The 27,209-nt window shown below is 39.1% G+C and overlaps 1 long non-coding RNA gene across 1 annotated transcript; it reads left to right on the forward strand.

The window, feature by feature from the left end:
- The first annotated feature begins 4 nt into the window (after positions 1–4).
- On the forward strand, positions 5–26,200 carry LOC146559529 (uncharacterized). Its single transcript, XR_014888252.1, has 3 exons — positions 5–68; positions 17,666–17,724; positions 25,957–26,200. It is a non-coding gene; the product is annotated as an uncharacterized LOC146559529 (long non-coding RNA).
- Positions 26,201–27,209: the final 1,009 nt, after the last annotated feature.

Genomic DNA, 27,209 nt, shown 5'->3' on the forward strand with positions numbered 1-27,209 from the left:
CTTCATAATCCACCTTATGTTGACATAAAAATGAAGCAACATATGCGTGATACGGACCCATTTTTAAAGTAAGTCTGATGGTTCATTTTTATTCTGAAACAGTAATATTTCCATTGACTTAGCTGTCCCTGATGTCCACTGATAGTGACATAATGCATGTTAAATATAATTGGGGGTTTTGGTAGCACTTTATAGTTCTGTTCTGTAGTACTAAAACATTAATGGGGTAATAGGTCAATAAACAAGAGTGAATCGTGCCAGCCAGTTTTCTCTGGCAACGCCTGTCTGGCTAAATGTTTTTACCTTTTTTGTGCTAATGTGAGCATAAGTTAGCTGACCTGAATTGCAAGCTATGGTGGCTCAGCTTATTTTTCCTGAGAGCTGAGTCGCCGGTAAATTATTCAGCCTGCTCTTTTCAAAACTAACAGTTGAATGCGAGCTGCAAATAACACAGCCAAGTTAAACCTAGTTGTTTTGTCTAATGTTACTACAAATATTACCATGCATAGAACCTTTATCAGCTAGCACGATACTAGATTATTTATTATGTTAAACAACTTGGAATTTAGCTAACAAATTTGTAAATAAAGCTTGCCTACTAGCAAAGATGAGGTGTGGTGTGGTAGTTAGTTGTTAACAAGGGTGCAATTCGGTAGAAACCTCTAGTCTACATGTTCCTACTTATGCCCCAAAAGGCTGATTCTGTTCATCTGGACGTAATGTTTTCAATGGGAGAAACGTTTCGTCACTCACCCAAGTCACTTCTTCTGAAGAAGCACGTTTCGTCTTCATGACACAATTGAAAACTCGTCTTTCAAAGTGATAGTTTTAGCTATGCAAGGGGCTGCTTTCTGTAAGGAAATTAAGTGCATGGTTTGTTGGCTTTGGAACTGATGGTGCAATGCAAAGGTCTCAAACTTAAATGAGCTGTGGCCCACTGCTGTCATCTCTTTGGAGGGACACTTTAGTGTTCAAGTAGTACAAAAACAACCCCCCACCAAACAAGAAAATGTAGTGTTTGTTTGGTTTTTTTAAAAAAATTTCAAATAAACTGCAAATGTGAACACAATTGTTTTTCTGAAGCCTTCTTTTTCATTGAACTACCAACTAAACAAATTGTTACTCTCCTTCTTGCCAAACACGTGGCAGCACTTCTGCTGTCATTTTGTTCGTATTTAACAAAACAAAAATGCAGACATAAGTGTGCACATTCGTTTTTGACTGCTAGTCAAAATTGTTTTCTTTACAGACAACTCTCTCACTAAACTAACACAACCAATCCCTCAACATGTTTGTACTCTCTGCTCATATTAAATCATTTTTTGCTTTTTAAAGAACTTATTTTAACGTTGCACTCAACAACAAACAAATTCTCCCTAACAAAAGAATTAAGCTCAGGGGCCAAATCGCATTATAATTCTCCACGGCAATATCGGGGTGACATGGGCCATAAGTGGCTCCCGGGCGAGTTTGAGACCCCTGGTGAGCAAATTGCAAAGTCTGAAATTCTCAAACTGAGTAAATCAACAAGTTCACCTCATTCCTGTTAGAGCCCAGAGAATTGCTGATGTGCTGCACGAAAACAAAATCAAAACTTTTTTAAAATCTATTTATCAAATCTGTTCTGTAGGAAAATACCTGTATGGAAAAAACATGTATATATTAGCTGAAAACATTTTATGCTGTTAAAATTTGAGATTATTTCATATTAAATATTGAGGTTAAATGGTGCAGCTGGCCAAATATAAAAGTGGGATTTAATCAGAAGCTAAAATTGAATCACCTGTGTCTGAAGAAGAAAACACGAAACTGAGCATATTGTGTGTAATAATTGTAACAATTGAAGAAAGTAGTTACAATGCATATACGGTGACACAAAAATGCACTTCACACTTGCTGCTTTTTTCCTTCCACACCTTCAAGGCTTTCAGTGATAAATGTGTTAAGACTAAGGAAGCCACTGTGTCCACCTACCACCAGCCCCAGCAGGCCACCTCTTTCTAACCTTATGCAAAACTGATCTAAGTTTCAGAGAGTCAAAAAGAGTGAGAAAAGGAGAGATGGAGTGAAGCAGCAAAAAAGAAAAAAGTTTTACCCTGTGACCTCTCTCCAGGCCCCGAGCAGGGAGTAGGACTGAGCCCACCACATCACTGCATGGTGCTTGCCCCCTCTGTTATTCCAACTCTCTGGTTACGGTCCTAAACCCAAGGGGGTCTTTAACTCAGGCCTTGGGATCACAGGCCTGACTGTTAACAGCTTCAAGGTGAAAGGCCTTGGACATTGCCCTCCATGTTACATACTCCCCTGGCTTAGCCAAGTCCTTGGAGACTTCAGCCTCCTCCTTGGTGTGTAAGGACTAGTTTGTGCTTAGGTCTTGGCATGCCAAGGTGTTGTATTACCGCTTTTTCACGTTGTGAAGATGGTGTTCACCGTTTGTGTCAACATATAATTAAACACACAACTTTTCAAGGATTCATTTGAATGCACAAATGGTAATTCGGTATTTTATACGCTACCGATAATTCAACGTTTGCCTCCTCCCTTCTCACTGCCACACACCAGCTCAGTATTTTTTAATCAATTATTTCAGTCATTAGCAGTGATTAGTTTCAATCTCACATGTCAGATAAACATTGTAATCTCACCTAAAAATGATGGATTGCAGTAAAGAAAGTAAGCTAATAATAATTTAAATATATGCATGCTTGTCAACTAATATTCCTCTTTTGTTTAAGCCCCTTTCATGACCTGGCAATTTATCTTTTTGACAGTATGGCAGTGTTCAGACCAGTTAAATTTCCATTATCTCCCAAACCATTACCTGCTTATGTACCACATTTAAACCTGTCAAAATCTATCCAAATATAGTAATTGATGTGTGATCCATTGCAGGCCTAAAGACCCTGTGCTCTTTTTTTGTCAAAATTACACTTGTCATTTTTTATCTGAGGACTTGCTTCTCAAGATAAGAGTTGTTCTTCACCCACAGGTATGATTTGTCTCCTCTGTCAGCGGCATTTGTCTCCTCAGCCCCCCGCCCCCCCAGAGTTAATTACATTTCTGCAAAAAACATGTATTGCATGCAAAGTACCGTGAAAACATGAGTGACTGAAGTAAGAATGTTTGAACCTTAAACGGTTCTATTTAGCAATTAAGAAAATAAAAACTCACATGACTCATATAGCCATAGAGTAAATATGCATATGTACACACATACTGACTCAGTCTGTCAAAAAACAGAGGCAGATGGTACATTGTGATAATAATTATATTGTTGTGTCTGGCCTGGCAAAGGATTTCCTCTGGGAAGTGTCTGGCTGCTGCTGTGATGATGCTTCATTGAAACTGGGTGGAGGTCCATCGCTTAACAGCTGAACAGTCTGCTTTATGTGAAAACAGGGTGTCTTTTTTTCCCCATCTGTCACACGCATAGCATACAGTTGAACATATATGTATTTTTATATACATACAAATACACACAGAGACATAACAGAATGAAAAAAATTAACGGAGCCAACTGAATGTTTGGCCAAAGGTCAGTTAAGGGTTTTACTGCATTTCTCATATACTTTACATACTTGAGCAAAAAGATTGAGGAGTTGTGAACTCTGTACTTCAGCACTGGGGTTTGAATTATCATGCGCTTCATTGTTGTTTTGCCACTGCTTTGCTCGTGTCTCCATTGACCCTTGACGTTCTACTATCTCAGCCACACAGACACAACACACCTACGCTGGTCAGCCAGCGGCCTTGTTCCCCTATTGTCTTCCATTCCACTAGTCATGACCCTGAACAGCACACTGCAGGGGTCTGTTCCTTTTTATAATGGAAGGGTTTCCTCCTCTTGCATTGTTGCTGTTTGCCAGCGCTTCCTCCTTTCATTCACTGACCTCTTCTCTACTTCCTGTTTGTGTGGTGTACCAGTGGTCATCACGGGGTGGTTTGGCTCTTAATTATCATGGGTAAAAGGGTGTGATTGAGACAGTGTGAAGCAGAGAAACTTGCATCTTGTGTCTGTTTGTGATACGCTAATGCCAGATGTTTGTGCAGATTGGTGCTATAGCACATTACATTTTATTGATGCTTCTGTCCAAAAGAAAAAAAAAGAAATCATATACTGTAGACTTAATGCACATTGGTTACTATTTGGGGTTTGTTGTTTTACTCAAGGGCCCTTGAATCTCAACATGATGATTTCATCAGCCATCTTTAGTGATTAATGAATTTACCAACTGAGCTCCAGCTCCTGGCAATGAACAAGCTAGAAATGAACACGCAGACATTTGGTAACATGTTTTGTATTATTGTAAGGTCTTTACCTTACAATGTAAAGCGCCTTGAGGCAACTATTGTTGTGATTTGGTGCTATATAAATAAAACTGAGTTGAATTGAATGAGTTAAGACAGATAAGACACTAAAATGCCAAGTTTAACCTGATCCTTAATAGAAAGGATTGTACAGTTTTTCACTACAGTATTTTGTTTTTGGTGGGAGTTTATTGATGCTGATTGATATCAAGTTCTTTTGAACATGTTAACAAGTCTGAGAACTTTATAAGACAATAAATGTCAGGTATATGAGTCGATATTTCAGTCCTGAAAGAAACAAAAGGGTCATTAGGTAATTTTCATATCTTCACATTTATGGGCAATTCCAGTGTTTTTGTAACTGCTGTTGAAATGAGCACATGAAATCAGACTTTCACTTTTGAGACAAATTAGCTTTTTATCTCTAACTTTATAAATGTTTGATTGACTGTTAAAAGAAATACTTGGTAACTTTTTACCTGGTACTTTCTTGAAATCATATATTCATAACCTTTCCCTGACTAACTTTTATATAACTTTTCCATGTCACCAAGGACCCGTTATTTATCAGTTTATGAAGATCCAGGCTGGTGGTGTGCAGTCGCCTCTGATTGCAGAACAATCTGTGAGTTCCACTTCAGATCTTATGTCCCAAGAGAGTCCTTTTTATAGTTTAACAGGAACCAAACCTCCCCTGTGACTTCTACTCATCTGTGCGAATGACATAGTTTTCTTCATAATTTATCTGTTATTTTTTCCCTCTCTGTTTTATGTTCCTCACGCAAAGTAATCAACAGTGATAAGGAGGATGCGAATATGTTTTTGTGATAGCGGAAAGGCAAAGGGTTAAAAACTGGAGCACAATGATACACTTTCAAATTGAATTTACATTCACACGCATGCATGGTTCTGCTAGTTTCTTGCCAATTTTTTTTTTACTTTTATGTTTTTCATAAACTATGGCCTCAAGTGTTTAGATGAGCAATTGAAAATAAACAATACAGTTGACACTAGAATTCAAATCAAACAATCCGCAGCACAACAATGAAGCTCAAGTGTTGGCATTACAAGTCAATGGCTAACTATTCATGCATACTTTGTTGCCCAGCCGATGTTAAAACTATAGCAGGAAATGATGTAAATGGTGACCCGGGGAGGCAAAAACATTGTATAAAGGGAGTCTCATGAGAGTCTGGCTGACAATGGATCAAAATGAGACTATAAGAACAATGGAACACAAGTTACTGACAACATTCACAGCCCGACCAGATGCTAGTGTGAGAAAAAAGAAAGAAAGAAAAAAACCCTGCAGTTTGATTATTTGGACCTTTGAGCTGTTGGAGTCACTGCTACAGCCCACCTGGATATTACAAAGCCTCATCATACAGAGATGGGAGGCTGAACTCTAAGTCATGGGCTCTTATCTCATTCCGACATCTGTTTGCACTGGGTCTTCCAGATGTTTCCTGCTTGGCTTCTGCTGATTCTTAGTAGGGCCAAGGGCCTGCACACTTGCCTGTCCTCTCAGCCTAATACTGGTGCGAGACCTTTGGGTCCTATCAAATGTGTTTACCTAAGGCCCCACATTGATACTAACTTGGCGACAAGGCTAAATCATGCTCCAAATGTCATCATCTGTTAGTGGGAGAGGCAAGTTATTTTTGATACAGGGCAAGTGCTTTGGCCTTCATATAGGGCAAATGGGAGGATTTTCTTTTCTTTTTTTTTTGCTGATTATCTTCTTATTCAGAGGACTTGTATTTGTATTGTATCAAGGTGCAGCTAACTGAATCAGACAACTGAAGTTAAGTCACTGAGGCCTACGTGACAACAATCACTGCTTATTTCATTAAATAATGGTGTCCTTTGTTTGCTTAAGATACAGTTTGGAAGACAGCCAATGGGAGTCGTGCTAATTTAGACTTCGATGTGGAAAATGACTTCATCATTAGTTTAATATCTGATGTGATATTTGACAAACACTTCAGAGCTTAGACACGTACACAACCTTGTTAATGGAGATTCAGTTAACAACAAATGAAACAAAAACAACAAAAATATCTTAATACAACAGTGTGAAGTAGGATTGACTTTGGAATGTATGTAAGTATTCTAGTGTACACGGAAACAAAGCTAAAACAACATTTATAGAGCTGACAAGTTCTGCATGTCTACGTTTCAGTTCTCATGCCTCCCGCCCCTGATGCATGTTCCCTTTGCAGATTATTAGCATGTTCGAAAACAAACAGCAAAATTGACGATTCAGTAAAAAACTGCAATACTGTGATGGCATCAAGTTATTTGTAATATCAAAATAGATATTAGATGGGATAATAAAATCTTTAATTTCACATACAGTGACCAGTGACCATGACCAGCTTTAACCTTTGCACTTTAACTTTACTATATGTTGACTTCTGACTTCTTCTAGAAATTCTTCTGAAGAAGAATTTATTCTGAAGAAGAATTTAAACAAAAAAGAAAAGCTCATAAAAATAACAAGTGGCAAGGTTAAACCGAATATAGGGCCATAGGGAGTCTTCTGATTGTTGGGATTTTCTCTGTTTTATTGTAGGGTCTTTAGCTTATAATATAAAGTACCTTTTTGTGATTTAGTGCTATATAAATAAAATTAAACTGCATAGGATTTTAATTGATCAAATGTATAGTTAGGGTTGGATCATGTGAATCCACCCTGAGTTATTTATAAATAAGCCTAGGCTGCCTTTCAACTTGAGAAGGGTTATAAGGCCATTTGTAAAAAAGTTGAAGTCCATTATTCCACAGTGAGAAAAAAATATTCTTAAAGATAGTGGAAGTGTTGCCAGGAGAAAGCCTCATCTGTCTATCAGGCTGTGCTGCCATGATCCTTTTATTTTGATAATTATAATGATAATTTTTTTTTCAAACAGCCGCGTTTGCTGGACAATGGTAAAGTTATCATTAAGTTTTTAGTAATTTTTTTGTTTTACCTGCACTCTCTACTCACTACTTATGGTTAATGTTTAAAGGCATCCCCGTGGACTGGGGCCTAGCTATATTCTACCACTTCATTTGCAGAAGGGAAAGAAAAAGCGAAATACCGTGTTTGTATCTAAGCCATGCAGAGATCAGTGTTTTACTGCACCTTGATAAAAGTCAGAGACAGGCTCTTACGAGATGCCGAGTTGGTCTATCATCTCTGACAGCCATGGAGACTGCTTGCCTATCTCCTGTCTCATCCTCCTATTCCTGATATACTTCTTTACACAACTGTCCAACCAGCCATCCTCCCTCTTAAATCCCCTTCGAACTCAACGTAACCTCATTCCTGCTATCCTTCCTCTCATGTCTCTTTTAGCCGTTTATTCTTGTCCATTTATCCTGATTCTGCTTGTCTACTGATGGTGATACCAATTCAGAAGTGGCAGGCTGTAATAAAGTTAGTATGGATGGAAACTGATAAGAAGTTTGCAACTCTGATTTCATTATCGATATCACTTAGATATCACTTAGGGTTAGAGAAAAAAGTGTAGTACAAATTGATTTGTTTTGCATTACATGTTTAATGTAAAGTATCTACAAACATTTTGCATTTGATTAGAACTGGCATGAAAAAATAAGAATAGTTGACTCGACTTGACTCGGTTTCCGTTACAGCTGAGTACTACCTCAGTGTGTAGGGGGTGATTATAGCATCATGTCCAAAAGGTTTGTGATGTCATTGTATATAAATGAGTCCTTTGTTAGTAGATCACCTGCAGACCATCCTCCCCCCGTCAGTGGATTTTTGTTATTGCGTCTTCATGCCAAGCTCAAACTGTAAAAGCTAAAATTGAGATCACTGTTAGAACCACGTTCTTCTTACAGCCACTGAGCTTTATTCACATAGACTGCCGAGGATAACCGGCCTTCTCCTATTCTTTCAGTTAAAGGCTAAAGACAGAGGATGTTGTGTTCTAAGTTCCACTTTGAGAGTCACCAACATCGCTAGGCAGTGTATCAAAGACATTACATTCGTGCAAATTACTTACATGCTTTGGGGAGAAATGTTTGTCCATGTTTTCATTCGTCACGCTGTCTTTGCTTGTGAAATAGAACTATGCTTTAGAGCACTTCTGCCTCAGCTCCATGTTGGATATGTTCTGAACCAAAATACGGACCACGTCATCATGTAAATGCATCCTGACATTAGTGGAACTCATAACTGGAATTGACTAACACTGCAAGGAACTGAACAACTGGCAACCAACCACTTCTTTACAAGAACTGGTTCTCTATTTCCATTCCTAGAAGTTCGATTTTTCCATTGTTTTTTTGATGAATTATTTTTCCTAATTTTTCATTATTAATATAATTGTTATTTTTAGCAGCAGTAGCACTAATAGCAGTAGTACTTCATCTGCCTTCAGAACAGCATGCACTCGATTTCTGTGATTTACAAAAAAAGAAAATCTACCACAGCACAACGTCTCTGTTGTTCGAGGTGCTATACGACAAGGTGGGGGAGAAGACGCACATGTTTCGTCATGAAAGTGAAGTGTCTGAAAGCTTCAGACAGATTACAGGAGACACTGTTTGATGGTTTGGCAAATGTATGTCACCCACACACACAAAAAAAAACCCCAGGACCGTACACACGGTAGTTTATGCAGATTTTTTAAGCCCCAAAGCAAACTGCAAAAACTTTAAGATGTGAACTTTAACAGAGGCATGTGTGTTAAGAGGAACACTTGGGGCGAGGAATGGGGGGTGTTCATTGCCCTTTTGCAGCCATACAACATTGGTAGGTAATCATTCTAGCGCACAAAAACACCTACTGTAGAAATCCACTGGGTCCTATGTCTTTCACTCCTCTGCTGTGTTTGTGGCTTTCTATTCCTGCATCACTATGATGCTGAAGTTATGTCATTTTCCTGCTTATTCATTTGAAAGCATTTTCACAGAAAAGAAACTCTCTTCAATAAATGGAGAAGTATGAACATGTATCAGTTTGTTGCGAAATAGATCTGAGACACAATATAAGACTGCAGCTGGTCTAAAGCCATCTTTGTTATTAGTTTTGAGTTATTTCTAATAAGCACCTATTCTTGATTCTTGCTGTATTAAAACCACTGGCACTAATATGCAAGAGGCTTTGAGGCAAGAGGATCTATTTAATATCCTCCTACATTTCATTTGAATTATAAGGATCAGAGTTTATTTATAGAGTGTACTGCCAAGATGTGTGATTCTTTCCAGACTGTTTGGCACAAAGCTTTGCAGAGTGCCCAGCAGATGGTTCTTTTATTCACCTTATCTGGCTCTTTTTTTTTTGGACTGTTTTTTTTTATCATTTTTCTTTTATAGAATGCTCTGGCTCAGTTCTTTTGGAGAGGAAATCCATCAGATCGGCAGTGGTGCACTGTACCTCTCGGCTCATAAATTGTACATGCCTGAAAGTAGCAGGAAGTAGAGGCCTAATAGGGTGTATCCTCCAGGTTTCCTGTTAGGTTAACCCACTGGGCCTGGGGTATTCTACCCTGCCAGTGGTTCATAAGACATGACCCCCTGTTGCCCTAGCACTTAAAATGAATGGGCCTATAATGTGGTCAAGCTGCAATATCATCACTGAGCAGTTTCTTTTTCTTTTCTTTTTTTTTTGGTATAGGATTGTATCATATTCTGTTTTCGTACAAAAATATAAACCTCCACCCCCAAGCTATTTTAATGCCACAGTTACCTCTGTTGTCAGTCATAAAGAGCAGGTGATCTGCAAGACGGATTGGGGAGCTCCCATTCCAAACAAGCAATGTTAGCAGCTAACATCTTGTGCACATTGCAAGGAAAAAAAAAAGGATCAAGAAATTACAGTTGTTGTTTGGTTATATGATTTCCAAATCATTACAGGGCTCACACTCTTCAGATGCACGCATGCAGCTGTTTTTTCACTGTTTGATTGAATTTCCAGCTCAGCCTCATCGAGTTTCCAGGGAATCAGGCATAAGCAGGCACTGAAAGGGTTAGGCTTGAGCACGGAAACTCTTGCTCAAAGCAAATACGCACACACACACACACACACACACACCACACATACACGTAGAGAAAAAGAAAGAGAAAGAAAAAGGTGATCAGGTGCCACATCTACATCCAGTCCCACCTGGACACAGATATATATAGAAACAAGGTGAGGGCCATAGGTTCACAAGTCCTTCTTCTTAAAAGGGGGAGGAGTATGTCCTTGGTGTTGACCCATGCGCTTCTTTTAATTTTAATGAGAGCCGTCTGAAGGGTTGCAGGTGCTGGGAATCAGGTTTTGCGATAATTCTGAGTCTTGGCAGCTGTTGAAGTTGTTTAGGTTTCTGAGGAGTTTAGGTTTAGGTTCCTTGATTTTTTCATCACTGAATTGAGCTGGGCCTTTGAACCACCGGTGTGACACCACTAGCACTACCCCCAGGCCTCTTTTTACAGATGAAATGCTCAGGTAGAACATGTTGAAAGGATATGCTTTCAATTTGACTCATGCCACCCTTATCCCCCCCACACACACACACAAACACACACACAAACACACACACATCATCGTCATTCTTACTATCTCCCTCACTCTGTCTACCTCCCTGTCTGCTTTGGTGGATGTGTCAGACGAGTGATTAATTCTCCACAGGAGAGGAGGGGAATGAAAGAGCGTAGAACACAAGAGGTGACTTGATAAATCAGCTCTTTATTCATTCATAGGTAAATAAAAAACACAACTTGGGTCAGAAATACATAGATTTACCCCTTGACTTGCACAGATGCTGTGCATTAATACCTTCCTGGCTTCAGTGTAATACAATCATTTATAAACTGCCTCTAGATGTACACCCCTGGAATTCATTCTTATTTCTGCAGCAGTTGTACGCTTAGAATTTGCCGTGAATCTGAATTTCCTGCATACGGTTTAAGAGTAATAAGTACTAAGATACATTTATAAACGTATGTGATTTGGTAGATGGCCAAAGAGCTTTAACAAAGATCCTAGTCAAATATAATTTGTAAAAAGCTGATAGATATCTTTCAAGATATACTCAGAATAGCAGGAGCATTAGTACAACACATTTGTCTTTCGTGTGCTGTATTTCCAGTTGCACAGTTCTTTATCAGCACTAACACAGACATTCATTTCTGACAAAGCCTGTCGATGACATCTACTCATGATGAAAAAGAAACTTTATATTTTAGAAATTGCCATTGCTCGCACAGCCCCGAGTCCCAGCCGCACAAGCGTTTACACTCTTTCCAACCCGAAAGCCCTATTTTTACAACCACTGTCAACACTGCGATTATTATTCATCACTCTTTTGTAAACATTAACTTCTGCACTGTGACGAATGCACATTGTGCAGATTTCTTCATGTAAACGTTGTTCTAAATATGTTTAACAAGGTATGAAAAATGCAGCAATGTGAGAAAACCCCGAGCGGTTTGGGAGTTTCCTTTCGAACAATGCTGATCTGTCTTTTTTCCCTCACTCGCTAGTTACATATAGTAACGTACCTGCATGCAAGTTTGCATATGAATTTTATGGCAACTTCACTTATATTGGCAAGATCGCCTAGTTTCCAGCATTAAGCAACAATGTTACCACGTTCATTCATTTAGTGAGGTCTTGTCAGAGTGATAAATAATTCTAAATTCTGTTGACATTTTGGATGCTTGGCTTGACTATCTTACCAGAAGCTGTTTGGTAGAGGTTATAGTATAAACGTCATTTCTGTGAGCTCTGTCCTGATGAAAATGTATTGGCTTTGAGGTTCTGGAGGTAGACAGAGGTAGTGAGTCGCTGTCAAAACAGGTTTTATTTTTTGTTTTTTTAATGACATCTGAAAGTTTGAGGAACTATATTAATACTTCTACTTATTATGTCACACTACACTGCCACAGAATTTTAATTAAAATGTTTTGTTTTTTTTCTTTTTTCTTAGAAATGGTTGTTTGGAGAGCTTTGTGGTGCAGGGCCGTCACAATGCTCATATTTTAGCTCGAGCTGGTTAAAGGCGTTCATCTTTGCGGGTGCAGAAAAAAAAAGTCATATGACTTCCTGTATGTGCTTCTTTTAGTGAGAAAGTGTGTGCGTGTGTCGAACACGGAGAGAGAGAGAGGGAGGGAGAGACAGCAGTTCTAACTAAATAAAAAGTAGAGTTTGTGCAATCAGCAGAATATATCCTCTTGGTCATTCCTGTGTGTGCGTTTGCGACTTTGCGTGTGTTTGTGTGTGTCTATAAATAGAGGTACATGTTCATGCTGATATGCATGTGTGACCTCTCCACTGCAAATACATTGTGTTTACAACTTGTATAGCAAGTTGCTAATGGTTGCTTGGTCAATGACCCCAAAACACAGCCCCCTCCACCCTTCTACCCCACCTCCTCCTCCTGCTTACCAGTCCTTATCTGTGCTGCCACTGCCGCCCACTCGTTCTCATTCGCAACATGGGAGGTATGACCACGTTTGCAGAAACTGAAAGTGCCGTAGCGGCTTTAGGTAAACACATCGATTTCTACTTCATTACTTCAAGGGTGAGCAAGATGGCACTCCTGTGTGTCAGTCTTCTCAAGGATTTTATGCAGCATACTGAACTTCATTTTTTAACACTCAGTCACATTGTAAACCACGAAGATTCACTCAGGATATCACCTCAGGCTTTTAAAAGTCACGAGCAGTAAAATTTACATTTTGTCATGATCCTCAATAGATATTTTTCCAAATCAAGCTGAACTTAATGCTCATGCCCACTCACAAACTGACTGCCGCAGTTGCCTAAAACCACTGTTTCCATTCACTGCACTCTGCTGACATACAGCTGACAAGTTTATGAGTGAAAGGTGAACTTTAAATCATAGCTTGTCGAACAGAAGGTATGTTTTGTTTTGTTTGTTTTTTCTGTCTTGCTTGTTTGTCTCATAGTTAGCACGCAATCTGACTTATGTCATACTATATGACAAATAAGACAAAAGTACAGTGACGTGCAAAAATCTTGAGCCAATACTGGTTTCTTTAGCAATAGCATTATGCAAACTCTGTTTCTTGCACTTTGTACTTCAATAAATTGCTCCACCTATTTCCCATTTTCCTAACAAACTATAAAGACATGCGAAGTGGATTAAAGCTTCTACACAGGGTTTTTGTTTTAGTTTCTTTGTTACTGTACTCTGTAAAACTGTAATTAGATCTGGGCAAAATTTGATTTTGTAGCTTCCCACTGATCACAATAGGGATCAGTGTTTGCATATTTATCATTAAAAAGCCATTTAGAAATAAAAATAAATAGAATAAGAGTAATTTGGGAGTGATTTAATGCTCATATTTCAGCATGTAATAGTTACAGATGAGTGCAAATCTAACTTTTGTCCTGTCTCCCTCCCCTCACCTCCAACCAATCGCAACAGATGGCTGCCTCTCTCTGAGCCTGTTCAAACTGAGTTTTTCTTTACCGCTTTCGCCAAGTGCTTGCTTATACGGGTCAGGGTTTTCTGTTATTATATATTATTATTATATACATTTTGTCATTACAACATAAAGTGCCTTGATGCGTCTGTTGTTGGGATTTGGCCCTACATAAATAAAACTGAATTCAATTGAATAAAACTGATCAATAAATGCAGGCACTAATTCAGCCAGGGTTATGGACGAGCAGATAAACTGATGTATACCTGGCAAAACAAAACAATGAACGCAATGCTCTCATGCCAAATAGGCTCAAGTCAAACTAATCAAATGCTATGCAGTGAATCAAGCAACACTTCTGTCTGGACACTGAATACATGCTAAAATGTAAGCAGGAGGCTCACATGTTGCGTAGGCACGCTGAGTTGATAATATTATGCAGTTGTCTGGTGAGTCATTCACTTCGGCTTGGAAACAGACGTACACAAAAACGTCTGCGACAGAGAGACATTGACGTTAATCCAATTGAGCAAATATCCCTCCAAGTTCTCAATAAACATTTACCCCAAAATCACGAGCAGTGTCACTTGTCATCTCTAACTCCGCTCCCGCCCGCCCCCCCCCCTCTTGTTCACTCTCTCCTGGGTTAGTTGCTACAGGGGGACATGGTGAGAACAGTGGGCCGTAGCGTTTCCCAGCCACAGCCCGAAAAGATTGCTGCAGAGCAAGGAGCCCACCTCTCGCCTCAGCACAACCGCACCACCCCCCACCTCCCCTTCCCCGGCCCCCAATGATGTGGGAAAAGCCGGGGAGGGTGTCCCACTGAGTGTGCTCAGGCAGACGTCCCGGGCTTAAAACCTATCACTGGAGCCCTCTCAGCTACAGCATCAAGCAGGCCAGGCTGTGCTCGTTACAGAAGGCTCACTTCATGATTGTTTTCTTTACCATGTTGTTTCACCGTGGCTCAGACCAAACACAAACTACCACACAAGTTGCAGTGGGAATGAGTAAGGCTGCATTGCATCAGTGACTCGTGATTTTGTGTTACTACTTAAAAAGCTCTCCATACACTCTGCATCTGTTTGGCTTCAGAGTTGTTTTCCCGGGCCGGACCTGCAGTTTTTGAAACCCATATCGTTTCTTGCCTTCTTACCGCTTTTGTAACAAGCCACTGCTATAATCATTACTGTTAACAACCGCTTCAAGTGTAATGACTCTTCTCCAGCTGCGTGGCTAACATTTGAAAGTTACACAACCTCCATGGCAAGCGTGAGGGCCTGCATGGTGGCTCGGTGAGTAATCTCGGGCTTGTTCCCTTGTAATGCTGACAAAGAGCAGGAGCGTCTGTGCAGTGTCAAATGCTATAACAAGCCAAACACACGCAAATGCTCACACAATGACGGATAAATCGACTTTGCATCAGCAGAGAGGATAAGAACGCCAAAACATGAGGAAAGAAAAAAAGAGATCATTGACCTTCATCTAGGCTTTGAAAGCATTATAATTTTAAGGCTTTTGCATGTTTTCACAAGAAATTCTTGCCATAGGAATGGGAATATTTTTCCACAGCTTGCACCTTCTGTGTCACAATGTGTTTATGAGAGTAGATCAAATCAAGAAGGGGAAAGGGCTTTTATTATTATTATTATTATTATTATTATTTGTGCAGATAATTAGGAATCAGACGTCATGATTGCTATATGTTCACATACAGACCCCCTCTCTCAGCTGAGAGAGGGGCACTGATTCACAGTCCATATGTGAGGGAGCAAATCCTTGTATGGGAAACTCTGTGACCTGAGGCGTGGCTTTCCCCTCCACGCCATGTGAAAAACTCCCCCTCCACACTCTCCACAGCTTTATGCTATCTTTGACTTTCATTGTCTCAGTGAAAGAGTGATCAGTTGGCACCAGATCGCCAAGTGTCTGCTTTACATTAGTTCTGAGTCACAAGGAGAGTCATGCTTGCGCTGTCAAAGAGAAGGATTCTTGGGAAAACAGTTTATTTACTCAGGTTTCTTGGATTTTTCGAGATACATGCAATGTCATAGCCTTGGGGGAAGCAGCGTAAGCAAGGATTGCCCCCTGTATCTGTGTGTGATTGCGAGTTGGGGCGTGGGGATTGGTTTGTGGTTATCTGAACAAGAGCTTTTTGGCACATTGTCATATGACTCTCACACACTGTGAGAAAGGGGAGGATGTGAGCACACCACCAGTATTATTGTTAAAAAAAATAAGACTATTTTTGCAGACTTGCAGTAAACACATGATTATATAGCAACCACAGAGAGTTTTTTAGCATGTCCATGTATATACAGGCAAGATGTTGCTGACCGTGGGTTTCAAGGGTATTTGTAGTTCATTAAAAATGACTAATGTTCTTTGGTTACAGTTAAAGGAGAAATAGTCACGTATATTTATAACTGATGTCACTTACTGTACACCTGAAAACAAGGGAGTTAGTCATTGTTTTCCTTATATTTGTTTAGACTTTAATGTTGAAATTATGTTTCATTTTAAACTTTCACACATATTTTAAACTGTCACCATGACCCTGATAAAGACAAGTGGAAGAGAATGGATGGATGATTTTGCAGGTATTTGCTGACTTTTGGCGACACAACTAAAAATAAAGCTTGGAAGTCGAGAGGAGAATCATGGGACTTTGTCTACTCCTAAAAGTTCTCCTAAAACGTCTTCTAAATCGACATGATGCATTTACTCCAACTGAGTTATAGAGATTTTATAATTGTTTTACTGGAACACGATCAGACAGTCTGCTTTGGCAAGATAGAAATAATTTAGCTTAGACATTATCGGCCCGGGAAAGTTGCTTTTTTCGGTTCAGCGAAGATCCAAGTTGCTAAATGTCTCTATTATTATAATTACATAAAGCATCGCAGACCAAACATCTACAGTAATGGCTCTCCGAGACTACTTGGCACAGTGGTGTTTTGAGCATGCTTTGTAGAACATGGTTACAGTAGCAATGCAAACAAAGAGGGTGGGGGTTTTTTGTTGTCGTTGTTTTTACCATATTCACAATCTTAGTTTAGCATGCTAGCATGCTAAAATTGCTAACTGCCATAAATTACAAAGTATAGCTGAGATTGATGCTATACAGTATAACATCAGGAAGGAATTTAGTGGAATCTTTAATGTTCTCATTAACTTCATTTTCTTTTAAATTCATTAACTAGGACCTGGCGTCCACATATGTGGACGTCACATTTTGGGTTGTCTAGACCAAAATACTAAATTTTGCTCTGCAAGGGCCTGATATCCACTTATGAGGAAATTATATATTGTTCTATCGAAATTTAAAACCAATGTCCGCATACGTGGTTTTCATTTTCTCAGAAAAAAAAAATCAGGTTAAAAAAAAAAGATAATTCTTTGTTTTTAAATTCATCAGGTCCCAATCAGCCCAAATAGCAAAGAGAAATTAAAAATGCATGCCATGAAAGAGGTCGGGTCTTAGGAGGTTAATATATTTTCTGTTGACCAAATTATAGCTGAGTGTATCAACATAATGCTGTGATGATCCATATACATACCTGATTAGGAGTCCTCTTCCTATGTAATACTTACTTGTAGCTTTTTAGTGCTTGCACTCTTCCTCTGTTTAGTGCTGTTATAACACTGATACTTTAAAAAAAACATATATTTAACTGTTCTATCAGAGCACAGATATTTGACACATGTTGTATATACTTGCTTCCACACAATTCTTGGGTGTTTCTGTCCTTTCACACAAAGCTCTAAACTCTCAAGAGCCAAAGGTTAAACAGTGTGCTTCAGTCATTTTTGTAGATGCATAAGGGTGTATGCTAAAATCGATCAGTTCTCTAGTTATTTTAACTTTTTTTTTTGCTTTTCAGGCTGCTCAGTAAATAATATATTTGAATCATAATGCTATTATTCCCTCATTGTCATTCTTGCTTAATGCCAATCTAATTTATCTTTTCAGAAAAATCATATGCTGGGCTCATCCACACGAGACAGTTTCTCAGACCTGTTGTCCAGAAGGTAAGCCAAAACAGAGCCTGAGACATCTCATGAAACACGTCATATGCCATTTCTCACTACAAACTGCAGATCAGCAGGTGCTGTGAAACTTGATTTCTCCGTTATTCTTTACATATCACTTTGGTGTATTTACACTGACCATGTTTTTAAAGACAACCTCAAAATATCTCATTTAAACAGAAATGCTTTCACTGATTATTTACAGCTTACCATCAAATGAGCAGCTGAGTGCTAAACCAATAATTGCTTCTAATCAGCTGTCAATCCCCTTTACCTCCTTTTAACCCTTGTGTGGTGTTCATATTTTTGTTACTCAGCCAGTGTTCATGGGTCTGGTGGACCCGCTAGAGTTTTGGCTTTCGAAATTAACACTATCAAACAATTTTATGTTAAATTACTCAACAGATGTTCACTTCATCCCGATTACAAACCATATGAACAGCAAACATGGTTAATTTTTTCCCTTTACCTTTGTTAGATCATATTTATGAATTCATGTGCTTCTCATTTGTTTTTTTTTTATAAAATGTTAAAAAAAAAATCAGTTATAATCAAGTGGCGTGAGTGGAAAGACACAACACATTTACACGTGAAGCAATATGTTTCACAACTAAATGGGATCAGCTGCTCATCAATGGTGACATTAGGCACAGGGTTGCAAAACAGGGGGAGGTGGTGCACACACTTATCCCACACTGTCCTGATGGCAGCTAGCTTGTCTCTCTGCCGTCGAGCTGGTCTGTCGTCTCGGTTATCAAAACGGATAATCCTGGAAATTTTGTGGAAGTTTTCCAGAGACATTGATGCACGGAAAGGTTCGTGCCGGTTTCTTCATCCCACAGGGATTCTGTCGATTCCCCTTTGGACCTGAAAACTCCTGCAAGGATAAGAACCCCAAAGTAGGCCTTTGGAGTTCTTAGATGAATTTGGTCCATCTCCTTCCACCTCTCTCCAAAAACACACCTTCCTTCTAGATTACTGCAATCCAGAATAATTTTCTGGATGGAATCTGGGATGAAAAGCTCAAATGAAGACTTGATGTCCTGCACATGAGTAACTGTCAGCCGTGTTGGCCCTGGCTTATCACAGTAACAGCTCTGCATTTCTTGGGCAAGAAGACCATTCAGTTTCACCAGTTATTGACATCCATATTTCTTCACTTGCTGTCTGGTGGGCTTGTTCTGGTCCTGGAGCTGGCTGCAGATGCGGTACTCGTCTTCGTTTTGTTACTAAATGGTGCTCAACCTCATCCTCTTCTTCAAAGTCACTGTCAGACTCTGAATTTTCAGAAATGTGAAATATTCTGAAACCTCTTTGTCAACATCATCATCCGAAGCCCCTCTCTCTTCCAAAATCAATTGGATGGCCCTCGCAGCAGATAATCTTTTGCCATCTTGATCAGTTGTGATAAAGAACCACACTGGCAAAGTCTTATTTATAGTATTATGCCCCTAATTAGCAGGAGGGACAGGGAATGAGAAAATAAAATTTGGATCCCTCAAGAAAGAGGGTAAAATGTGTGGGAATGTAAGAGCAGACAACAATGTTGCAACTTTGCGCGGGAGCAGGAGGGGAAGAAAACACTATCAGCAGCACCAGAAAGGAGGAAGACAGAGTGTGGGAACACAGGACCTTCACTTTCAACACTTTTAGTAGACCTGGGTCCAGTGGACCCGAACACCTTGTATGTAATGTAAATGCGTGGGGGGAGGTACCGTATGAGGTCATTGAAAATTAGTTCGGATTTATGTTCTTCACAGAAAATAAGCCAAAGCCAATGAATTTCAGGTTGAAAAAATTATTAATTGTTTCATTTTTCTTTTGAATAAAAGTGAAAACGGGTCTCACAGACCCGAACACCATACAAGGGTTAAAGGAAGCTACGAAAAAAAGCTGGATAAAGAATAGATAAAAGACCCTCATGAAAACCATCAATTAGGAAGTAAATACATTTGTAAAAATCCACTAAACACTGATGTTATCAAACCTTTTCAACAGGAAATAAAGCACAAGAAATGCTACATTGGAGCATGGTGACTATGTATTGCTTGGCAACCTTTAAGAAATGTTTCAATTTTTGGTTCAGATTCTGCCTTCCCCTCGGTAAAGGGACCTCCGAGATGGAAAAGATTCTATTTGTGCAAATCATGTGTGCAAAGCCCAAATAAAGCATGAAAATTACACATCTTCACTTGATCAACCTGCTTTGTTTTTTGAAATGCAAAGGGAGGTTTCTGTGGGAACTGGTTTAAATTGAATTCAAAGTGTACACCTTTCCTTTCACGCTTCCTCAGCTTACCCTTAGCCATTTTTTCTTTTTTAATCTATTCTTCCGCCATCATCAGCCTCTCTTTCTTTCGGCATTCATCTGTGAAATGCCTGGCATGGGCAAAGGTAATTGGAAGTGACTTTTTTGTCATTCAAACTAAGGAGAGATTGACAGCAATATAAAGGCTCTGTTAAAAAAAATCATTGGTAATTGGTATGATTATACACTTCTGTAGAGCAAGAAGTCAGCAGAGATATGAATTCTCCTTTTCCACAATGCTTACTACTTTTGATTGGCATTTTCTTGTCTCCAAATGCTTTGCATTGCAGAATTATACATACGTTTATTAAGTCTCATGTAAACTTTCAAACCTCCACACTTAACCACCTGTAGTTTCATTTTAACACAGACATGTAACTCATTGTAACATGTTCCGAAGTATAAACCCAGTGTTATGTGTTGCAGGCAGGATATTTAAATGCCGTAACAGTCAAATAAAGAGGCTATGAAATTAAGAAATTGTGATTAAAAAATGTAATCTTTATGGAAACGATTACAAAAATACCAACAAAAGTTGCACACTTCAGATTTATTAGCTCAGTCTGACCCAGGATTACATTCAAAGACCAAGTAACTACTGTGCTGTAAATCAAGCTGTGCCCAGCAGGAGCAGGATCACAAAGTCAATAGCCTTCAGGGTCAAGGGTCATTGGGAGGAAGCTCAAAATCAGGCAGCTGCTAGTTATATCTTTATCTACACTAAATGACACAGTTGTTATACTAACAGTTGTTTACAATGTAATTTCAAACAATACCAAAAAGTAAATATAATGGCATTCAAGCATGTTTGAATCATCTTTCAATCTCAGTACTGTGTATTTCATCAAAGGTAACATATTTACCTGTTTAAAATGCTTAGATTTGTAGCTGGGCTGGCCTTTACAGTTTGCTCCAGCTGCTCCAAAAAACTGTCTGCAAGAACTCCTAAATTTCACTTGACCAGCCTTATGACTTCCAAGTTATTTCTCCCATGGTTGTATAGCCAAGGGGGCCAAAGCCTATTAAGTAGTTTGCTGGCAGAAATAACACAGGCAGCCTTACTAATGGGGAGGTATTGCTAAGAACTGAAGGAACTGCTGCTTACACTGTGTGTTTCTCTTTGGATACAGTGAATCACTATGGTTATTTCTGAATATCTGTGGAAAGTACCTGCTATAATAAACAGGGTTTTCTGGAGTTTGTTGACTTGCAGTCAAAAGTGATACAATAGAAGCAACAGCAATGACCACACAGGAGGGCAGAGCTGTGACTCAAAGATAGAAAGTAAGAAGCAGTAGCAAAACACATAAAACTTGCGGTAGGAAGCTGAACTTTAGTACTAATCATGAAAAAGACAGGATGCTGTGCTGAGGACAGCAGTTGCAAGGATGTTCAACATGTGTTCGAGTGTGTACATTTTGAAAATGTTACCAATTTATACAATGTTTGCTCTCACTCAATTCATTGAGATCTATTTCATGAACAGAATAATGATGTATCATTGCTATCTATCAAATAACAGCATAAAATTGTCTGTGTAAAGATAGTAAAATACTATACTGGTATAATTAAATAAACTTGACCAAGAAGTATCTTTAATGTTGCCAAAAACATAAAATTTCCTCTATGTTAACAAATAAGAATGCAGATGACTGAGAAGAGTGCGTATGTGTATGTGTCTGTGTATATATGTCCATGTGTGTGCACCCCAGACATCAGGGAGAAAGAAAAGCGGCCTTTTTACTAACGTTGATTGGAAACAGATGTTGGCGAAAGCCAAGACAGCAAAGAAAATGTTTCGGAAAATTCTCAGGGCTCAGCCTTCCCTTTCTGGGCCCTGGCCCAGGCAACCAATCATTGCAGAGCACCCTCTGGTCTTTGGGGTGAACTAAGCACTTCTATTGGATGAAGACGTGAACGTGGGCGTTGGGAGCAGATGTCCTGGGAAAGTTGCTGAATCCCACTCAACTCACAGTAAAAGAAAGCGAAAACATTTGCTTGGTTAACTGGACAGTGACCAAAGCATGTTTTAATCCAGATGAACTCTCAGTGCATGTACAAGCTGACAGTAAATACATTAGCACTGTGTTACAGATTTATACATTTGAAATGGATTGCTTTTCAAGTTGTTATTCATTCAACTGCCTCACAAAAAGAAACTTTAGAAGAATAGTCTGTAAGAAAAATGTCTTTAGGACCTCTAATTCTTTTCTGTCATCTAGTCGGCTCAAATGAATGCGAATGAGAGTTTCCTCGCACTATCATCTCCCCATCCCTTCACACTTCTAAACCTTCAACTGCTCCTTTGCTCCTTTTCACCTCCTAACCTTCACCCTCCTGCATTCAACTTTTTCTATTCCATCTCTCATCTCTGTGTTCGTCTCTGCCCCCAGCCCCCTCTCACTCCATCTTCAGCACCCAGATTCAGTCACAGTCTAGTTCACATATGGCCTCACCTGCACACAAAGCTCCATCTCACTCTTTTATTGTGCCAGTCTATTGCCTATTCACAGCAACGGCACAGCACAAATCAATCATCTTTCCTAATGGAAAGTCCACATTAACATGAGAAGACACTCAATTTCCGTCTCAGAATGCCAGGTCGACTGGTACCTGAGCTCCGGTCGATGAAGATCCAGGGCCCTGCAGGCGCTCTCATTTCGGGTGGGATAGCGAGGTGATGCCGTCAGGTCCAGGGGTGGCACCGGGAGTCAATGGTGTATTAACTGAGGATGTGACAATGGCAATAAAAATGCAAATTGCCATCCAAAGCAGGGGATGGCCTGGATCTGCCCTTCATAAGCCTGCATAATACAGTCAGCACACACCTGCTAAGACATGCGGTTCAACACGTCTCAAACATAACAATACAGTGAGTGAGAGGAAGGGAGCGTGTGCGTCTATCCTCGAGACCATAACACCGGTAACTAAAAGAGTTTTCTTATCACTGTCACTTCTCATTGATTTGTCTAGAAGTCCCCATTATGCACAATTTGTATTGGGTAAGAAAAAAAAAAGTTAATATGCTATTGAACAGCACTGGTCTCTACAAACCTTTTACCATTCTTCAAGTTATTTTTTGTTCTCATGAAAACGACTTCAACATGGTTTAACACCTATTTGACATTTTGAAACCAACATGCTAGACAGCACTCGCCACAATCAAAATAACACCAAAAGAGGAAATGTTTTTTAAAAGACTGATGGGTGATATTTCTAGTAGCTCCAGAGACTTGGGCAGTTCATACCAGGGTGCAGTGAAGCTATTCTGGTGTTATTAGAAAATCGGTTGTATCCTCATTGTTGTTAACTTTGGGCAAATTAATCCATTATGTTTTGTCTGATATATTCCATACTAAGGTTAAAGGCCAAGTGTGTAGGATTCAGCATGATTTACTAGCAAAAACTGTATCTCTGAGTCCAGTTCATTACACACACCCTCAATCATGGGAAGACTCTGATCTGACAGTTGTCCAGATGATAGTTATCAACAGCCTCCACAAGAAGGTTAAGCCATAAAAATGATAGCTGAAAAGGCTGGCTGTTGGTAGAGTGCTGTACTGAAGTAGATTAATGGAAAGTTTAGTGGACAGGAAAGTGTGGTAGCAAAAGGTACACATTGTCTCAAAAAGTTATTTCAAAAAGTTGGGAGAGCTTCACAAAGAGTGCACTAAGCTGGTTTGAGTACATCAAGGCTACTCTTGCATTCCTAATGTTAAGCCACTCCTCAACCAAAGCCACGAGAAGTGTCTCTTTCCACATAAAGATAAAGTTTGCATTTCATCATTTGGAAATCAAGGCCATACAGTCTAGAAGAGGAGAGGAAAGTCACAGAATCCAAGGTGTTTGAAGTCCAGTGTGAAGTTTCTGCATTCTGTGGTGAATTGCATTGCAATGACCAGTGGTGTCAGTTTGCAGTGTTTTATCACGTCCAAAGTCAACATTGTCATCTACAAGTAGATTTTAGATTAACTCGTGCTTCCATCTGCTGACAAGCTTTACGGAGATGCAGATTTCCTTTTTTAGCATTGTTTTGTTAACCATGTTATTACTGTGTTTGACCCAACTAACCTGGCCTGAACTGCCAAGAGGAAGATGAAAGCCACTATGAAAGCAACTTCAGTAACACCTTAGCAGTAACACCTCCATAACACACCACACTGGTGCAGTAATTTGTTGTAAAGGAGCATCAATAAATCAATGCATAAATCAACACACCTTTTCATAAGGTAAACATTTCTGTATAAAACTTTGTTGCTTGATCTTGGAAAATATTTGAGATATATGTATTAAAAAAAAACAATAAGTTGAAGTGTAATTATAAATCACCTTCACTTTTCCATGATAGTCTATTTTAGTAGTCAGTAGTCTCTATGACATGGCAAACCTCCATAATCGTTTAGCAGGGTCTTTTTTAGACAATGGTTTTAAGTCTGTTTATGTTAGTGCCTGCATACTATAGTAACACAAGACAGCACAACTTTGAAGGGCAATAGGACATGAATTTGTCCTCTGATAACAGTTTTTTTTTTCCTTTTGGGCCATAAGGACCCACAGGGACACATTGGTTGTATTTCAACGCTGCGTAATGGAACCACTGAGCTGTTGTCTCGTGCGTCACAGGGATTCTGTTTCAACGAAGAGGATATAATGTTGGGCAGTGAAGATAGATGTAGTTATGTTCTATCCACAGCAGAATTTTAGGTCATTAACATTAAAGATTGAGCTACAGAAGAAATTAAAAGTTGGAAAAGATTTTGGAGTTCAGTTTACAATAACAATCAGTTTAAGGCACTTTATATTTTGAGATAAAGACCCTACAATAATATGTTGAGTGACATATTATATATTCCATATTATATGACATATAATAACATGTAGACACACGCTTTGTCTTCCAGTGTTGGATTTATGGTTGTTCCAGTTCTACTGCTTTCTTCACAGTTCATTTAGATGTTCTAACTGTGTATTCATGTAGTCTAATACGAAAAACTGATAGAGTACAAATACTATAGCGTCACCACAACTTGTTCTAGTTCCATTCACAAACTCTGAGGAGTTTGACTGATTAAATGAGCCAAAGGGTGATTTATTTAATCTATTAAAAATTACTATGTTACTTAGGGACCAGACAACATTGCAACATCTGTCACATGCTTGTTATTTAGGATTTGTTGAAATTGATTCTGTAATCTGGCGCAGCAACTATTCTGCCTGTAATTACATTTAGATGCTATGCTGCTCCTTGATTCAAGGCAAAGGGCACATTGTGTGTATGTATTTAAATTTCCATGTATAAGTGTCACATATGTCTCTGCAACTAATCCTAAAATATTTTAGAAAATACTGAATATGGCTATTGATGAGTAAGTAAGCCCTTTAACTGTCTAATCTCTCACTGTTTTGTGTGTGTGTAGGTGTGTGTGTGTGTGTGTGTGTGTGTGTGTGTGTCTTGCATTTAAATGTGTACTACTTTAAATCAAAAACAAATCTTGTAATTTAACCAGTTGACATGTTACAGATTTTAGATAATACATACATTGCATTTGCATATATTGCAGTCATTATTATTCATACATTTGTAAATGTATTGATGAAGCAATAGCCTTCGTCTGAACACAAAATGGCTCGACGGTTAATTGCAAGTTACTTTAGAACCTCAAAAAATGGAGAAATGATTTAATATCCTTCCGAGACTGACAGGTGTTACACTTCTCACTTTGAACACAGGTCGCCTCTTCCTTTTCTGTCTCAGTTTTCTGTTTCTCACCTTGAGACACTGCTTAAATCAGTGGAAGGTTTCTTTGAATAAGGCACAAAAGGGGAGAAAGAAGAGTACTGTGTCTGCGTGAGCCAGCTTTGTGTCTCTGGATGAGGAAGAGGTGGGTATGAGTAGTATCATAATGATTTGGATTTCGTTCCAGGTCTCTTGGAACATGCACTGTCTGGTGAAGTATTTTAAAAAGCTGCCTCGTGAATGTGTCTGCTTTGGATCATCAGCCCAGTCAGAGAGAGGGAGGTGGAAGAAGAGAAGACCCACCTGTGTAACCTCAGCTTATCCTCTGCCAAGAACACAAAACACTGATCCAAGAGAAGAATACGGGTCTAATTTTGTCAGAAGACAGCTCTATCATATCATGAATCTTATCACTTTACATATTTTTTTTACATGGCAGTCTATTGTAAGGAGTACAACTGTCAATATAAAATATACTTGTCTAAATAAATACATTTAAACTCCCTGAAATAATAAAAATAACATATCAAATAAAAAAAAAATACAAAAATATGTTTAATGATTATTTTTGTAACTTTAGCTTGTTATAGTGGAGCCAAACAGCTGTGGGCAGCAGGCAACAGCTTTGCATGTTTTTTATCTAGAGTGGAATTTATTAGAAGGGTTGAATGAGCCTCAGTGTGTTGGTTTCATTTTTATGTCACCTCATCAGTGTGCACGAAGCACAATTGTTAAAACTCAGACACACTATGGACGGAACGTATTTCAAAGGGAAACGATACGCCTCCTTTGAAGCACCACAGCAATATGTACAAAGGATGTGTTTGACAAATTTGTACCACTATGACCTTGAGGTTATTACAGAATCAGGTCTTTACTCAAACAATTTTTCTGCGCATCTTTTTTGTTTGTCTTCATTAGTAAATCAAAACTATACGTTAATAAACACATCAGGCATACGCTTTTCGGAGACTTTATTCGATACCCCCATTTGCCTTCAGAACTGGGTGAACTCTTCATGGCATAGATTCAACAAAGTGCTGGAGACATCCCTCAGAGACTTTGGTCCATATTGATATGATAGCATCACACAGCTGTGGATTTGTTGGCTGCACATCCATGATGTGAATCTCCTGTTCTACTACATCCCAGAGGTGCTCTACTGGATTGATTGGATGATTGTGTTGGCCATTTGAATGCAGTGAACTCACTGTCATCTTAAAAGAAAGCAGTTTGAGATTATTTAAGCTTTGTGAGATACCATGAAGCAGCCACCAGAAAATGAGCAAAATGTGGTCATAAAGGGATAGACATGCTCAGCAGCAACACTCAGGTAGGTTGAGGTGTTTAAATAATGCTCAGCTGGTGCCTAAAGTGTGCCAGGAAAATATCCCCCATACCATTACACTGCCAGCACCCTGAACATTTGAGGTGAGATTG

Source organism: Mchenga conophoros, linkage group LG14 (genome assembly GCF_057382185.1).
Source record: "Mchenga conophoros isolate Kocher_MC1m ecotype Shallow Benthic linkage group LG14, M_conophoros_male_GT1.1, whole genome shotgun sequence".
In the NCBI taxonomy this organism is placed as follows: domain Eukaryota; kingdom Metazoa; phylum Chordata; class Actinopteri; order Cichliformes; family Cichlidae; genus Mchenga; species Mchenga conophoros.